The 16,565-nt window shown below is 41.6% G+C and overlaps 1 protein-coding gene across 1 annotated transcript in view; it reads left to right on the forward strand.

The window, feature by feature from the left end:
* Positions 1–484: 484 nt before the first annotated feature.
* Positions 485–16,565, forward strand: part of LOC101912667 (P2R1A-PPP2R2A-interacting phosphatase regulator 1) — a 180,471-nt gene continuing 164,390 nt past the window's right edge. The window contains exon 1 of the mRNA XM_055817861.1: positions 485–489. The gene's annotated coding sequence lies outside the window, so the exon portion shown is untranslated. The remainder of the gene's footprint in view (positions 490–16,565) is intronic.

Below are 16,565 nucleotides of genomic sequence, written 5' to 3' on the forward strand. Positions count from 1 at the left end.
GCTGCAGCCGCGGCGGCCCGGCCAATGGCAGCCACCGCCGCCCCGGCCTCCTCTTCCTCCCGCCCGGCGAGGATGGCGATGGCCGGGGACCGGGGGAGGCTGGGGCGGGCGGCGCGGCCCGGGGCCGGTGGGGAGCGGGCGGGCGGCCGGCGGGAGCCGTGCCCGGGGCGGGGGGCAGCACCGGCAACTTTCGGGGGGCACGGCGGCCCCTATGGGGAGCGCTGCGGGGGGCTGGCGCGGCGGGGGGGGCCGCGCACTCGCTCCCTTCCCCGCCTGGAAGTGGCAGCCCTGCGGCCCCCCCCGGCCACGCGTGGCCGCGGTCACTCGGGACCCCCGGTGCGGCGCTGGGTGGGAACGTGTGGCCGTTTGGGGGTGAGAAGCCCCCAAACGATGCGGCGTGGGCCCGGCCCGGCCTAGCTTGGCCTACACGGGGGCCGGCGCGGCCCGCTGCACCGCCGAGCCGCTGGCGGCTGCCCCCGGCCGCCCCCCGTGGCCTTCCCACACCTGAGCCCCCCAGGTGCACCCCGAGGGGTCCGGCTGCACCTCAAGCCGCCCCCCGAGGGGTCTGGCCCGAGCTTGGCCGGCCTGGGGGACCCCCGGCCCTGACACGGCAGGGCGGGCTGCCTTGGCGGGCGGCCCTCGCAGGAATGCTAAAAATGCGCTAATTGTGCCCTGCCAGCGGCCGCCGCTCCTCAAGGATTAAAAGTACTCATCCTTTTTCAAAATAAAAATAAAAATAACATCGATCGGGAAGGAACGGTTTCGCCCAGCTTCCACCCCCCCCACCCCCCGGCCACTGCCTTCGGTTTGGCGAAAAAATACGAGGTGCCTGGTTGCACCCTGATCATCGGTATCTGAAGTTAGAACAAAAAGGTCCCCATGGAAACGGGGGAGTAATCTATCAGTATTGCGTTCGTTACGCGAAGAGAAAAAGGCTTTTGTCCCGCCTGTATTTACTACTGTTTAATTTCTTTTTGAAAATTCTGCAGCCAAGTTCCCCCAGGTTTGGAGGGCGAGCTCGGCCGAGCGTCCCCACTGCCCTCCCTGCCTGCGCATGTGAGGCCTAAAACAAAGCGACCGTATCAAAGCGCTCCCCGAGCAAGACGGGAGGGCTCTCCGCAGGCAGACCTGTTTCGGGGGCTGTTGTATTATTTGTTCCAGAAACTGCAATTTGTTTCTTCATTATCAGTGGAAATGCTCGGCCGGGTTGTTCTTTGCAGACTTTCACGTTGCGGTGTCCTCGGGTAGATGCTGAATTTACTGACTCCTGATTTGGAGCTGCGGGGAGATGCCATGTAATGGAGGATGTGGTAAAATTCAAAATTTAAATTTTCTCCCCATCAGGCAAAGTACCATTCTGAGGTCCTGAATCACGAAAGCTAAAAGAAAGCAAAGTGCTCAACATTAAAGTTGGTAATTTAGCACGGGTGTGTAAATTTGTTATCTGTGCCCCTGCAGAAATGGACGAGTGAATTGACACAGAAACATACAAATCAAGTGTCCCAGTAACGCATATACGCACAACAGGATAGAAAACATTCCCAAATAAAAGGTACTTTGTGTCCAACCCTGTGAAAAAAGACTTTTTAAAACTTGTAGCAAACAAGCACTAAACATGGCACAGTACTAGAAAACTTTCTTTGTAAGAGAAAAAAATCATATGCTTTGCGTTGATTTTTTTATTTAACATGAAAAGTTGTATCATACCTGTTATTCAAGTCTTATGTATGGATAAAGTTATGTGTAAGTGTAGCAGCTTTTACTCAATCCATGCTGGAAATTGATTATCTCTTTTCTGTCAGCTCAGAAATAAATTAGGCTCTCAACAAAGAGAGCCTGAAGATGGTGAAATAAGTCTACATGAAGTGTTGCACAGATAAGATTAAATGGTATTTTTACATCCTCCTGCTGACCTTTGACTTGTATTTTTGTGTATCTTGGAATGGAGTCTTGGGGTCTGCAAACACATCGGCTGCTAAAAAAAGTAATGGTCAAAGAAAAAAATGCCAGAACGTTTCTTAATATTTTAAAGGGTATTGTCTAGCTAAAGCATTCATCTGCCATGTTAGCTAGGCAGAGTTTCGCCCTGTGTTGACGGCCTTTTCAAATGCACGTGATTTATAGATTGTAAGGTGGTGCTTGTAAAACATATTACTTACTGGGGTAAGGTTTTATTCCAGGTTAGGAGGACCATTACGAAGACTAAGAGAGGTGTTAGCCCTGTGCAGAGGTAGCAGAAAAAAAAGAAAAAAAATTCTCTGAAAATCACTTTCAGAATTTATTGTGAAATTATGTAGCTCACTTTTTCCTTATAGCAGATATGCAGAGGGTTGGATGTTTTTTCTGTAATGGAATCAACGTGCTTGCGTATATGCTGAGAAGGTATTTCTGTTTCCTTCACTGTACTTTTCTTCTCAGTGCTGCAGATCCTTCTGCTCTATCTCTTTGGTTACTGATTCATTCCTGCTCCAACAACTCTGTTCGAGGATTGCCTTGGACTGTCTCCTCCACTTCTCTTTCCTTCAAGAATCAGAACTATTGTCTGACCTTTTTCATGCTGAAGAAAGCGCGGTGAATTGTGCTGAACTACCCAGATGCACTGAACTATCCGGGTACATAAAAGAAAAGGAATGAAAACCAGAAACAAGTAAGAGGGATGTAGCTTTGTGAAACAGAAAATTATTTTTCAAAAAAAAACATTCAAAGATGCAGATCAGTTGCTCTATGGAGAGATTTCTTTCAGGTTAATAAAATCTAACTTATTTCTCAAAATTCTGGGAACAGTTGAAAGTCTTAAGAAGGTCTTCTACTAAACTTCCAGAACAGCAGCATGAAATCAGTGTCCAAAACCCTCTTTTATAGCCGGGTCTGGAGTCTTTCAGACACATTTTATAATTTTGCAAGAAAATGTTCAGAGAGATCAGGTCATCTTAAAAAGAAACAAAAAATGTAAAGGAATATTTAAGAAAAAATACTTCAACAGTCAGCTACAGAGTTATTCTCTTGATCTTGCAGAGGCTGCTAACTTTTTCTGTGAATGCTCACACAGTCACAACTCCGGCAAATCTTTGCAGGCGTGGAGTTCCTAAAGATCATTCCTCTTCTGCACACTTTGGATTTTTCATATAACTGTGGATTGCCTGTCATTTGCTGCTAAACTGTCTTAAAGTGTTCAGCTGAGAAATATGTAGAATGAAAATTATTTTCCTCCTATGAGGACAGAAAACACTTTGAGATTAAAATGCACTATTTTCCTCAATGTAAATGAAAAATTTAACTCAAGATTAGTTTTCTGAATAGTTGCTATGTATTTGCACTTCCCTATGAAAAATGGCCGATAACAGAGGGGTTTCCACAAAGTATTTCACACTTCTGTCATTGTATTAGTAAAACGTTTGAAAGTGGCATTCACCTTTTAATTTCTGTGTACTTTATTTGTAGTAAATTTTCTATTTAATGTAGAAAAACAGGGCACGCATAAGCTATGTTGCCTTGCATTTTTGTTATGTGAAATATGCTTATAAAACCAGTAAACCTGCTCCTAAAGAAGACCAATCCGCATGTAAAATGAGAAACAAATGTATACTAATGGCATGGACTTCATGTCTAATTTGAATTTTTATTTTTTTTACAGTATTGATTGCTGTGATAAATAATGTAACATTTGCTGTATCTCTGATATGCTGTAAAGGACTGCCGCATACTACTGTCTGAAACCTGCCTTTTTAAGAGCTCTTTGACAATTTATTATAAACGCTTTTATTACAGCGAAATGTAAATGTAAAGAACGAAAGCTCTGTCTTGCATTTATTTTCATAGTTTGGTAGCTATGTAAATATGCTAAATTCTGCATTTTGATTTCTAATACTTTTCATTTATTTTGTATTTATATTGTTTTCTAGCAGACTGAATTTACATTTCTGTGCAGCTCCTTTATGCAATTTCTATACGTTTTGATTCTGTGAGTTGCTCCCACTTTCATTGCATCATGGGAAGTAAAATGAACTCATCCCTTCACAGTACTGGTTTCTTCATCTCTCTGGTTTCAGGTGGGTTAAATCCTGATATCTGGATCTAAGTTGTCTAATTGAAAAAGCAGCTACTTGCATGACTAAGTGACCCGTGTTGTGTTCATGCGGTAGGGCCCTATGTAATGCTGAGCTGCTATGTTAGAAATGCTCCCCATAGGAACTTGCTCAGTAACAGGGTCTGCATTTTTTTCATGTCAAAATCAATTCTTTGAGGACAGCGTTTTGCAAGCGTAGCCAAGCTGGCCATGCATTTTCCACTTCAGATTCTCTAGGTAGGCTTTCTGGTTAAACACATCTTCATACACACTGCGCATCCTTCTGCCATTTTGATAAGATCATGGATGATACCTGCCCAAACTACTTCACTAAAGTTTCTGTCATTTGAGATTTGCCTTTCTCTTTGGAAGGTTTCTGTTGTATTACAATTTCTCTGCTTCATTTTGCATGTTCTTTGCACATATAGGTTTCCAGTTTTGCCAAATATTACTGGTATTTTGATGAGTCTTCTTATTTGTCTATATAACACAACATTTTAATTCATGACTGCATCCCTGCATTCTAATTATGAAGCACAGTTTTCTATTTTATAACACTACTCAACTTTGCCTTTTGTAAAATTGCTTAATATATTTTATTTCTCCGCAGCTGGCAATCAGACTGCGTTGTGAGAGCTGTTTAGGTTTTGTGTAAATCTTCATTTTTTGATAAGCCACATATCTAAATATGTGCCTAAGCCCTTAAAACTGTTAAATATCTTTAATGAGGGGTGTATAAGTTTGCAAACCGTGAAAGCTCTGTCCTGAGGAGCAGTACTCTTTCCCTCAAAACAAGTTACAAAGGCAGGCTACATCATGAAGGTGATCCTACGCACGTTTTATACACATGCTGGGTAATGTGGACACAAGCAATCCCACTGATTATTCAGCCCAGTCCAGATGTGCAAGGGCAGGGAAGCTTTGGGTCCCGGTCCTGCACAGACATTTGTGTGCAGCTTAACTTCTCCTTCAAGCCAGGGGAAGAAAACAGGACATGTTTAAACTTCTTTACTGTGCATGTGTAAATTTAAGAATATGCTCAAGTCATTTCTAGATAAGACATCTCCTTCCAAAGTATATTTCCCTTACACCACGTGACATTTTAGAAATGAGTCAATAAATTACTGTTTGACTACAAGTTACACATAGAATTCATATTTTATTGAGCTCTGTCACTCTGTTACTGTAGGATGCAGTACAGTATTGCCTACATTTTCCTCTGCAATCTGCAGGTGTTATCAGTGTGTGAGGTAAGGACCTGGTGAGAAGATCCAGACCTTGTCTGGGTGGTCTGTATGTTGCTTTCTGTCCTAACATTACTTCTCAGGTAAAGGAACACATCTACCTTTCCCCTGTTGATCAGCCTGTATGCGCTCTAGGGGGTTGAGCAGATATTAGATTTTGAGACCTGTTTCTGACAGGCAGCCTCTGAAAAGAGGCAGAAAGATGGGTGTTTCTGCATGTAAGAAAACTGGCAGCGTAGACACACACCACATCGTCATGCACAGCCAAAAAAACAGCTGGCACTTTTTTCCCCGACGTTGAATTCCTACAGCTGCATGCAATAGGAAATGCTAGGATTCCTCTCTCTTTTTTGCAGAAGAAACATGAGCATGTTTCAGACAGAAGCTCTCTGGTTGCCTGTTAAATATACAAAACTTGTGTAGACGCAGGGCAGGCTTTATAAACCACCTGCAACTGGCAGGATGCTCCTACTTCACGAGGTCTCACCAGCATCCCTGAGGCCCTCTTCTGTGCGACATCAGATGGTTCTTCAAGAGCACCAACAATCGGTGCCTCTTCAAGAGCATCGACTGCATGAAAGCACGTCCTAGACAAAAATTAGTGTGTGTAGCCATGAAACTCAAAATCCTGTCGGTTGGGATAAGCTCCTCAGAGCAGGGCAGCACAAAGTAGTTTCTACATCCATTTGGGGGAGGCATTTCATTATGCAGCTTGTCAACGTTTCCTTTCGGTGATTCCCTTTCCGAACACCAGTGCAGGAGCTGGGCAGCAGCTGCAGGTGTATCTCAGAGAGGCTGTCGCCTTTTGCAATCGCATTTCAGAAATTCAGGGGAGAGTTGAGTTCGCAGGGCAGTTGAAACACGTTGGAACCTCAGGCTGACTAAACACTGGGATGCCTACTCCAGCCTGCAGAGCAGCTCAGGATTAGAAGGGCATAAAAACAGCTTAAACCTGCTGTATGTTGCCAGAGCTATGGCCAGAGGCATAACACACAATCTCACCTCTCCTCCCGATGCAACGCTTTTTTCCAGTGCATGTGTTGTGCGCCGGGTCCCTACTAAGCCACTAAAACATATTAACAGCAGTTTAACACATTTGGGGATGCTCATAATTAAAAGATGAGCCTGTTATCCCAAGCTCAAAATGTTCTGCTGGAAAAGAAAAACATGACAGGAGGCAGACAAACCTAGGCATGAGGAAGAACATGTGGGAAATGGTGGGAAGATCTGCTTTGAGTATAAAGTCCAAAGATCCAGCCCAGCCTGGCTATAAAGCTGAGGATAGGTAGAGACTGGAATTCACATACAAAGGCGCAAAGGTGGGTTTTTTGGCAAAAATACTGGCCTTTCTAGGAGGGAAGCTCCTTTCTGCAACAGAGTGCAGTGACTAAATGTCTAACCAAGGACAGGGGGTGGAATTCCCCCGCCGGGACCTGTCCCAGCTGCGAAAACCTCCCGCAAGCGGTGTCCCCCCGCCGCAGCGGCACCGGTGCGGCTCTGCCCCCCAGCCGCGGCCGGGCGAAGTACAGCTCCGGGGGGGGACGGCGTGTGTCCCCGGGTAATGCCCCCGCGCTGGTGACAGAGGGAGACAGGGGGACCTGCGGGGTGAAGCCAGGAGCTGACGAGACCCCCAGCCTGGAGCCCGGCGCCGGGCAGGCGGCTGGAGATGTGGGCTGCTGGCAGCATCCCGCCGGCGGCGGGGGCAGCCTGGGGTGCGATGGAGCCCCGGCACCGGGGACAGCCCGGGGACCGGGGACAACCCGGGGTGTTGATGGAGCCCGGACACCGGTGGCAGCCCGGGCACCGGTGGCTGCCCGGGGACCTGTGGCAGCCCAGGCACCGATGACAGCCCGGAGCCCGGTGGCTGCCCGGGACAGGGGGCAGCCCAGGGCGCGATGGCAGCCCGGGGCGCGATGGCAGCCCGAGGAACCGATGGCAGCCCGGGGACCGGTGGCAGCCCGGGGACCGGTGGCAGCCCGGGGACCGGCAGCGCAGCAAACGCCGCCCGGCACAGCCGGCGGGGCCGAGCCCTGCCACCGCGGAGCGCAAGCGGCTGCAGCGCCCCCGCCCCGCCCGGCTGCCGCCCCGCCGCCGGCCGGCGAGAGCGCGGTGGGACCGGTTCCTGCCCCATCACATCCACTAACTCATTCCCCCTGGCTCAGTCTTCCAGAACTTGGAGCTATTAGTTCTGGGAAAACACCCCCCTCCCCACGTTTGCATAAATTTGCTCCTACTGTGTAAATGAACCTATGAAATCTATTTCCAAAGCGATGCTTCTGAGGTGTCATTTCATTAACCCGGATAAAACACAGAATGGATGTGGATGCCAGGTATTTTTTCATGTCGATCATGTATCTCAGGACACTCGAGTTCTCTTAATGTTTAAGAACGGTTTACTGTGCAGCTCATGACATGAAATTATTTTCCAGTTAAACATGAGCCATATGCAACCAGACGAGGCAAATTTGCAGTTTTCATCGCAGAGTTGTCAGCTTTGCAAAAATGAGTGAAAACATTCAGATCATTGTGATTCAGCCCTTGAAAGTCATTACATTGGACATTTAATAATGTTACCCGTCATTTTTTTTTTTTTGCAAGAATAGAAGTTAAAACTACAGGCAATGTGTAGAAAGTCTTCGAGGCAGTAACTTTTTAAGAATTTATACTAACCTGAGTTAATAAATAAGTCATCTAGTTCCCAACTCCTCCTGTTACATATGCCCTTTTGTTAACAATTAGAGAAAAATCATACGTTATATTCTTTAGATTTTCATGGAAATTATAGGTGAGTTCGGCAAATGCCTAAACACGCAAGTAGCTTTATTTATGTGATTAAAGTTGCTTTTGCATGTAAATATTTGCAGGATAAGCCTTTAAAAAGCATACATCAACTAAAAATATTGATATGTATAACTTTCCCTGTTCAATTAGTTCTTGCCAGTACCGACTAGCAAAAATAGGGCATTCGATAACAAAAATGCCTTTCTGCCACGTCAAATGGTGAAAGATTTGTTGACTTCTGCCTCCTACAGGATTGAGATAGAAAAAGGCAAGTTTAGTACTAGAGGCAGGACTGTCTAAAACCAGAGATTCTGCAAATGACTCTGTCATCATAGCCACACTTAATTTCCACAAAATGCTACATTCTGCTATTTGAATCTATCACAATTTTTTTCTTCTATGTGATCATTACAAGAAACCGAAGAGAATCAAATTCAAGAAAAGTAATTGAAAAATTAAGAGTTTTAATACAGAGCAAAATGCAAAATGTATAGCAGCATGCGTTTACCATTGATTTTTTTAAAGTTTCAAAATTGATTAATTGAAAAACTTGGGGGGAAAACCAAAAATGCACAAAAATTACAGGCAGACAGCAAGAGAGCAACTAGCATGGCTGGGGTTACTTTCAGATCAGCGTGTGTTCTTATGTAAACTGAAAAGCTTAAAAGATAACAGCAGCAGTAACTATTAATACTGAAATCATATCTATCGACAAGAAGACAGTCATAGGAGTTTTATGAGCTCTGCACAGGAGTGAAACTCTAACTGAAATATATATTACACAAAACAAACTCCGTGCAATTTCACCTCAGAAATGCTTTTGAGGTACCTTGTGACGAGGCGCTGGGTCATGACCTAGGTCTTGAGAAGCCTGAGTTAGTAGATGTTAGTTTTCGTTGGGGCTTTGTTTACCATGGACTTAGACATTTTGTATTATTAAGAATCTGTGGCTTATGAGGACATTCTATTTATCTTACCAGTCTTTTTTGATGGAAATGCCTGAATTTTCTTGGAAACAGGGATTTTATTGTGGATTCTTGGTGCCCCTTGGAGAGGCTTATTTTTCTGGACAATAGTTTTCCTTAGTGTCACTACCCTTTTGATTTCCCAATGGTCACAGGCTCTCAAGGTCGTGCAAAGTGCATCCTTTTGTTATAAAGGACCCAGAATTTTGTATAAAAAGGCAGCAAAAAGATCTCTGTTTAGTGATTTAAAGTATATTTTCTGCCATGTATCTCTGCATTAGATTTTGGCCATTTTGCTAAAAAAAACTGTGTAATTGGGAAGATAAAAGGTTTACAGGCAAATTACAAGAGTACATTCAGAATATATATGTATTTTAATTTACCACACATTCCCATGTAAAACTGAAATGCAGATTCTGAAGCAGAATTTTCCACATGAACCTCTGTATAACTTAAAAATTCAATGTATCAGAGATCTTGTACCTTACATATATTTTCATTTAAAGCATTAAACCAAGATGCCTTTCTATTTGGTTTAATTTGATTTAGCTTGGCTTTTCCTTTCCTTTCTAAATTACTCATTTAGATAGATCCTGTTCTCTTACATTCCTCCTGATGAGTGCTGCATTACAAAATGTGGATGGCTGCTGTGGCTTGTGGTCTCACTGCATTTTGTGATGGTGCCTTGCTTTGCCTAGGAGGTAAATAGTTCCTCTCTGTACTAAGCAGAAAGCACAAAACTTGATGAAGACTGAAGATTCAGTGAGAATAATATGAATTCTAACATGCAGTTTTCCTTTAAGATTTGTCTGTGTTTGCAATCCCCTTTTGACCTCTGTAACATCGAGTTTTGATTAAATGTGAGAAAATACATCAGTCTTTAAGGGTGTTAAATTTTAATTCTTTTGCACAGAATTCCCTATAAAATTATTCTCTGCTTTGTAGGAAATATATGAAATCGTTTCAAAAACTGTTTGACAGCATGCCTAGGAGTAAGTACAGTTTGTCTTCAAAACGTTGTAGGCTGCATGAGGTGCCTCAGGGCTCAAGAGGTCACTTGTAGGTTTGGGCTTTTTACGAAGTTTTTAGCATGCCTGTTAGGCTGCGGGCTTTTGTTGTGCTGCTTCTTCCAGCCTTTGCATAATCAGTTTTAGAACTACCCTATCATGTGTTCTCACTAGAAAATCTGCAACCAAAAATAATTGTTACAAAGATCCCATGCGTTAGCAACTTAAAAATCATTGCTTTGAGGACAGTTTAATTGTCTTTTGAAAAAGGGATTAGTCCATGTGTTTCTACAGAGACAACCAACAGTTGCAACATAAAATATTTCAGTACTCTTAGCATTGTTCCCACAGATAAATTCTCACAATCAGTTTAATTGTAAAATTATGCAATTCAAAACAATCTTTTTTAAAAAAAAACTTCTCCACTTTCCTGACATAAATGTGGACTGTTAAAGCTACAGCCTTTTGAACCATATTTTTTTTTCTCCAAATATGCTTTTCCTTACTTTTTTTGAAAGTCTCGAAGAAGAAATGAGAAAAATCAGTTGATTTCTCTTTTTTTTTTTTTCACAAGTAGTGTCTGACCATTTTCATTGTCTAAACTTGCTCCACTAGCACAGCACTTTAACTTTGCTCTGCAAATCCCTGGGTAACATTTATGTACAAACAAAAGAGTGGTAACTGCATATTTTACCTGCACACATTTTTATTAAAAGAAAATTTAATTACAATGGTTTGCATAAATTACCAGCCAATTCCCTGATACAAAGCTTATTAAAGTCAATGGGATTTTTTCTCTTCACTGATTTCAAGTTGAATTAGAGAAAGTCATTGAAAAATATTTTAACAACAGCTTTTTTAAATTTTGTATAACAATATATGACACAATAGATTGTTTTCAGAGACAATAACACAGAGAATTTTATTTATCTATATTTTTTATTTGCTATTTTTCCATATTTTGCAATCTTCAGTGGAAAAAACGCTACTAGCTTCAATAGCAGCTTTGCTTAATTAAGAATTTAGGACCAGTTTTTCTTTCTTTTTTTTTTTTAATCTTTTTACTTGAAATGTTTTCAGGTCAAAGTAGAGCTGATTCTCTAATTAAGCTCTTACATGCTGCTATGTTCTAATAACGATAGAGTTAGAAGGCAACAAATTCACTAAATCCCCCAGTCCTGACAAGTCAGGTTATTCTCCCATCTGCTCCTATTTACCAGAATCACTTTTAAAATCTACCTCTCCGATTCCCACAGAGCAGGCTGAAGGATTTTCATTACCTTGGAGTTACATATTTAATTTGTAAAGAGATGATGAATTCTTAAAAGGTTCTATTCCACACAGCGGTTGTTGGGTTTTTGTTTTTGTGGTTGTTTGGGTTTTTTTAGAAGAATATGGAATTTTCTTAGAAACCATGATTCCTTTTTAGTTTAGATCTTTTCTTGAGCTTTGGATGATGCAAGCCATAGGCATAAACAGCTACACAAAGGAAACTGGGATTTTATTGTGCATTCCTGGTGCCCCTTGAAGAGCTTATTTTTGTGGACAATAGTTTTCCTTCGTGTCACCACCCTTTTGATTTCCCAGTGGTCACAGGGTTCCAGGGTCGTGAAAAGTGCATCCTTTTGTTCCTCCTAGCCTAAAATTCTGTATAAAAAGGCAGTTAAAGGACCCTAAAGTTGGTTAAGGCATGGAGGGTATTTTGTGTAGCAGAACTTAAGTTGCATGCTTTGTTAAATTACAGTTAAGATCGCAATTCAAAAGAGAAGATACCATTAAACACATTGTTAGAGTATTCAAACATTAATAAATAGCTACTCATAAAGTCACATAATTAGTCTTGGAATATCTCTTATCATTCAAACAATGATCACCAAACAACAAAAATCAAACATTACTTTAATATCTAGCTATAATTAGAATTGGCTTAATTAATTTTCTAGTGTCTTTTTAAAAGGGCTTTACTATGTATCTTTAATTTTGTTGAGAAACAGTAACTAAATTATTAGCTACTCTTTCAGTTAAATCATGGTTCTTAAGGACACTTTACTCTTTCAAAAAGACTAATGGAAAGTGAATTTCTGACTGGAAATTTAATAGCCCATCTTTGAAGTTTTTCAGGAAATAAATATGCACATTTCTTAAGTGTGTGTAATTCATTCTTAAAATAAAATTACTTACACTAAATAAATTCTGCTATTTGCAGTAGTATATCTCTTTAACATTCCCACAGCACGCTCCCATCATTGTCTCAGTTTTTATATATGTTTCTAATACAAGACGGCTCTTTAAGAAGAGATGCAGCCCAGGACCTAATTGTTGGAATTCGTGGCTTGACAGTATCATGCCCTGGATAAAGTCAATATTGTAAAAGAAGCAAGCTGGCAGTCGCTCTCCCCTCCTACATGCACATGAAGTACTCTAAAGTAGTTTTCAAGGTCCTAACAAGAGCAATAGCAGCTACTGGGTGGAGAAGAGTGGAAGAAGCTGGAGTGGGGCTGTAAGGGCTGGGGAGGTGATCAAACACAAGGTTGCGTCCTGGGGGGGAGACAGGCTGGAAGAGAGGGGAGTCATTCACTAATACTGGAGGCTGAGATAAAGCACCTGATTTATTTATTGATGCTGGAGCCTGCAGTGCAGTGTCAGACTGTGCCTTGGGAGTAAGACTGATCACATCCTGACTGATCACATCCTTTAAAGACAGAAAATCAGTTGTTTCCCAAAGTAAAATGTTCCATGAGAAGTATATTATCTCAGAACAAGTGTTGTTACCTTTTTTTTTTTTTTCCCCCTAATAAAAAAAAATAATCAGGTATGCAAAACCTGAAATAGTCTAATCTGGAAAAGCTTCATGGCACTTGTCAGTGGATTGCTGCATGTTCTCATCTTCCCTTTTTAGCCAAATTCCCATGAGGCAGGCAGAGGTTTCTGTGGTCTATTTTCTTTTTTTTATTATTTATTTTTTGGAAAAGAGTCCGTCAAGATAAAGACATTTTGCTTACAGAAAGAGCAGGATACATTTCCCAACATAAACACTGCAGTTTATAAATTAATGGGTCTTGTGCTGAAATGTATACCAAAGCCTACTAAATCTTCCCTGAAAAACAAGAGAGTATTTTTAAGGATATTTTATGGATCCCCTGTACTCTCTCCCTTTTCAAAGAATTCAACCTTGTATTCTGAAGGTGCGATGCTGATTTTTCTAGGGGCAAAAGGAGGGCACTTGGAAATAGAAAGAATAGACCCTGTGAAGTATTCCATGTCCAGAAGACACTTTCATTCTTACTGTTCAGATATCTTGTTACCTTGGAAATGGAAGGTATTTCTAATTTACCAGAATTAAATTAAACCAATTTATCTATCAGCCGCTGGAATGCTCACATATTGGCTATATCTAATGCCAGACTGGCGAGTCACTACTAGATGAGTGGACAGGATTTCACTGATATCTAATACTGGAAGTATTTTCCCTGGTCCAATGTACAGATTATGCTTATTTATGTTATGACAGGATAATTTTCTTTGCAGTTGGTGGGTAAGACATTTAGTGAGCAAACTTACAGTGAAGCAGCAGTTAATGGCTGCTACCAAACTTCCTTGTCTTGTTTGACCACACGGTTTTCCTCAACTCAGCTTGCCATCTCCAGGTGCCTATCTCAGCCCAGGGTCTCTAGCAGCCTGAAGGATAATTTGAAGCAGGATCTCATAAAACAAACATAAGCTAGTATCAGAACAAAAAATAGATTTGGAGGCTAAGAACGGTTAATTTCTGTTTTGTTCCGTGCCTCCATTTAATACAAGGAAAGAAGCTGAAAGAATTGAGAGGGAGGGCTTATTCCAAGAAATGTTTCTAGGTTTGTCCCTTGCTCAACATAGACCAGTCACTCGCTACTTGATACGAATTGGAGGTGCTTCATTCTAGCAAAGCGTTAATTATACCCTTGGCTAAGTAAATGTTGAGGCTGAAACACATAATAATGTACGTCACACATTTCCATGACATAATATATACACACAAGATAAACTAGCACCATGTACCAGAAAAGCACATATAAAATACATTTCAAATGATATAATTAAATTTTAAATATTGTTTCTACGATTTCATATTTAAAGTTTAATGTTACAAAAGCTAGCATCCTTTATTACATATCTCAGAAATGTATTTTATTTTGTTGGTTTGATGAAAACCAAAAGACGTTTAAGCTAGTGCTAGTATGAAGAGCTGTAATTGTTCTCCTATGCCCTTTCAGCTGTGAAAGGGCAACAAGAGACTCTCCTTCCTCCACTAACTCTGTCAGAATTCACACCGGGCTGCTCACCAGGAGGATGGAGTACAGCTATCTCCAACACTCACTTGGACACTCATGTCAGACAACCAGTACAACCCATGGAAAAATGTAGTTGGCATGTAGCAAAGGGCAACATCTCCAAAACTCTCTGTTGCTCTCAAGGACCCACGCACAGAAAGCTAAATCTTTATTGAAAGGAGTCAAAGAAGATTCTTCTTAATATACGGTGCTGAACCTGTTGTTGTACTTGAAAATCTGGGAACTTACACAGCAGTCCACCTCTTCACAAGTCAGATGTGAGAAGATTGGATGAGGGATGCTTTCCAAACCAAAACTGCTTTTCCAACCCACTTCCAGTTAAAAAAACGGTGACTTCATGGACAAAAATATATCTGAATTTTAAGGTAACTTGTGGTAGGACTCAAAAGGGATAAATTGAGTCCAGAAAAAAAAAGAGAGAAAAACCTTTTAACTACTGAAATATTGATTAGCAGTGGGAATGGTCAAGTGGTTTTTAGAAAGGGGCTGAATCATGTTTTGGTCACAGAGTATCTCCAGACCCCCCCTAGCTCTAGGAAATGTGCTCATCCTAGACCCGAAGATAGCATCCGTACATACATGTAGCTCCCAGACCTTCACAGTATTTTATTTTTTCACACATCCCCAATGATCAGATTAAGAACAGCAACAGTATCCAGTAAAATAATGTCTTTATTTTCTGTATTTTATCTTCGTAACCACAATTCTGCTTTCCTAAATACTTTTTCAGATGTAATTAAGATATGCTAGCTTAGGTAAGGGCAGCTTTGTCTCATAAAAGCAGTCATGGTAAGGTGACATAAACAAATAAATTAGAATAAAAGGTGTTTGAGATGGTTTTGAATTGCTTTGGGGTTTTTTTCTATATTATTCAGAACACGTGTGTGTGTGTGTGTATCTGCTGGTGTTTAATATCTACAATGAAATTCACCATAATTTGTTTACTTTAATATTCAAATACATATGGTCCCAAGTGAAATTTCAATGGAAGTAGTTATGTTGTATAATAATAAACATGATGTATATGTTTCAAAAAAGATTCCTAACTGTGTCTCAAAAGACTGTGACTTGATAATTCATAACCTCTTGTGTTTTATTCAGGACGAACTTGTGCCACGTACTACCTAAAGCTGCAGCAGACATTGGTTGTGATTCAAGTAATTTGTATTAGTTATACCAAAGGCTTTAATTTTCCCTTCTTCTCTTGGCAGTAACTCTCAACATATCATTTTTCAAACCACAGACCTGAGAAGATTCTTGCTGAATGTTCAGAGGAGAATCTAACAAGTCCCTCAGCAGCATTAGTGAGTCGGTCTAATGCCTCTCTAGGAAATTTTCTCAGGAAATTTAGCAGCAGACAATCTTCTGTGCTGTATAGGTATGCAGGACAGGTACATCAGTTGTAATGTCTGAGCATCTTCCAGGAATACATTAAGTAAAACGACTAGCACGTCTTGTATGTGGTTCATGGTGCAGAGAGAAACTGTGCATTAGGGAAGAGTGGAAAATGAAAACAATTGGAAACTTTCTCTGTGTCTTCCAGCAGTGCTACCTGTTGTTCCTCCTCCCGAGACATGATTTCGTTCTTCTGTGGGTTTGTTGAGGTTTTTTTTGCAGGTCTAAGTGCCTGAGACAGTCTCAAACTTCATGAAATCCAGAAGCTAAAATGACGAACATCTTTTTTCTAATGCTTTAAAAGTGAACTGCCGAATTCTTGTAAATGTTGTCTTCCTGGCAGGTTTCCTTGTCCTTGGAAAGCAATAGTGCCCCCGTGGCAGCCAGGACTGCGAAGAACAGAAGGTGGGAAGGTTGATTAGAGGCTGCTCTCAGTATTCTGAAAAATAGTTTGTTTAATGCACACATTTCTCTCCAGAAGAACAAGCTGCCCATCTGCTCTGCATTTTCAGACCGTACGATCACCAGTCTGGGTATGGACTGATTCTTTCTGAGGGGGAGAACAACAACCGAGTTCCTCCTGTGGGACCTGGTGGCTTGACTCCTGAGGTCACTTTTGCTTGCTGACCTCATTGCCATCTTTTACCAAGTCACTTGGAGACAGAGCTGTCACCCTCCTTAAATCATATCATTTGATATTTATTTTTACTGTGTGTTTAGAAATCTGGTGCCATTTACAAATATTCTCTTCCAGATCCAGCAAGGACAGTTGGAGA

This window comes from Falco peregrinus, chromosome 13 (assembly GCF_023634155.1).
Source record: "Falco peregrinus isolate bFalPer1 chromosome 13, bFalPer1.pri, whole genome shotgun sequence".
Lineage (NCBI taxonomy): Eukaryota > Metazoa > Chordata > Aves > Falconiformes > Falconidae > Falco > Falco peregrinus.